Consider the following 1,970-nt stretch of genomic DNA (forward strand, 5'->3'; position numbering starts at 1 on the left):
TCTTTCCTGGTGGCCTTCAACAATTTGAAATCAGCAAAACTATGCCAATTAATAATGTTTCACGACTACGTAATAAGAATTGAAGTAGCAACTAACTGCAATGCACACACACGTAAAAACCGATAATGCAAAATGGCGACTGCATCTTTTCCGTATTTGACGGAAGGAGCCATAGCCAAGAGTATAACACAAAAGTTACCAGCTTATTGTGCGGTCCACAGACTTCTATCACCGACTACGTATAAAATAGACCTATCATCCAATGCTGTTTTCTGTCCAATGATTGGAGGGCTACGTAGCCTCCTTATGTACTATTTTAGTGTCAATACCTGACGGTACCGATAAACCACGAATTCTGAATATTATGAGCACAAATGAAGTATTATACATTATATTCATATTGCGTCACAGCCGACTCCACAGTGTATGCTTTGTGGTAATGTGGATTCTCCTTTACGTTAAGATAGCGACGTCTGAAGTGACGTTTGCGAATATTTAAAGGGATGTTTACATGGACCTAGAGGACGGTGTATAAAGTAGACTTCTGGCCGCGGGGAGGCGGTACTCCTTTTGAGTCATATGGGCCGCTAACAAAGTGCTGCTACCTAGATCATGCTGCGGCAAATATGCTTTAAGTTAACTAAATCGGTGTTATAATTTTATCATTAAGGATATGTTTCATAAAGTCACAAATATTTTTATAAATGATATATATATATATATTTTATTATAATAATATATACATCTCTGAAGCTTTAATATATAGGGTCAATAATAACACAATAAATTTAGTGACCAGAAAACAAAATAAGTTTATTAAAATAAGATTGTTTACTTTTTGAAGTATTACTTTGTTTAGACTGTCAAAATCTTGAGCTCTAAAATAGAGTGAACATACCACACAGTTTTTGGATAGTAATGAATTTTGTAACCCAATATTGCTTTGCCACAATTGAGATTTTATATCACATTTTGGAAACCTTAAAAATACATTATACAAAAAATTGCTTTTTCATAAAAGAATATTTTCATTTGAAACCTTCACATTAAAACTCCATTTATATAAATATCCAGTCCTTGTACAATAGAAGCTCACGTGTTCCCCTACATTGTTCGTTAGATTAACAGGAATTCACGTTAGCGTATACTTGTGCATGCACGTGTACTTGAATATACGTTAAACAGGAACTTCTAATATTCATCAAAATTTCCTTTCGATAAATGAAGTTCTATCGTATATACATACTTTACTCTTACTTACTTATGAAAAGTAGTTTTCGTGGTTTCTTCTTTTTCCTGTTTCGAACTTTTCATGTAAGTCCTATTTGTACATCCTTTGACAATGCAAGATGACATTTTTGTAATTATATTTATAACTAAATCAAATGTGCTCCAAAGCATGCCAAATGCCGCCAAGCCACGCTAGTATTAATAATTAAACTCGCCTGCAGAGTGCACTACTAATTTATCATCCCAAGATGGCTGACATGGTTGACTCTGGTTGACTCCCCTTCCGTCTTTCGAAACATCCCCAGAGAACAAGTCACTGTCCTTTAAGTCCATGGGTTTTTATGACTCTAGAAAAATGCACTTTCCCTCGCTCAAGACCCTTGGTAAACTGTAACTATTTGTACTATTTCCTTATGTTATATTATCTAGTATGAATGTACCCTCGCGAGCGAACTCGGCTTCCGCTAGGGGAAAAAGTGGCGTAGAGAAGGTTCTCTTACCACTTGGTAAATTTATCTCAGGTACTGAAATAAATGTTAAATCGAATGTTAATTCGGCATACATTTCAGTATTCAATTAAGCATACAATTCCCAATACCAAGTGGTAGGAGCATGATAAGAGGCCCTTTCCTTACGTCACTGTTTCCCATAGTGAAAATCATTTGCTCGTGAGGGTTCTTGTACATATTGTTGAATTATATTGCAAAGTTTGAAAAGAAGCAAAACTTGTTATTTTCAGT

Source organism: Dufourea novaeangliae, unplaced genomic scaffold (assembly GCF_001272555.1).
Source record: "Dufourea novaeangliae isolate 0120121106 unplaced genomic scaffold, ASM127255v1 scaffold11, whole genome shotgun sequence".
Lineage (NCBI taxonomy): Eukaryota > Metazoa > Arthropoda > Insecta > Hymenoptera > Halictidae > Dufourea > Dufourea novaeangliae.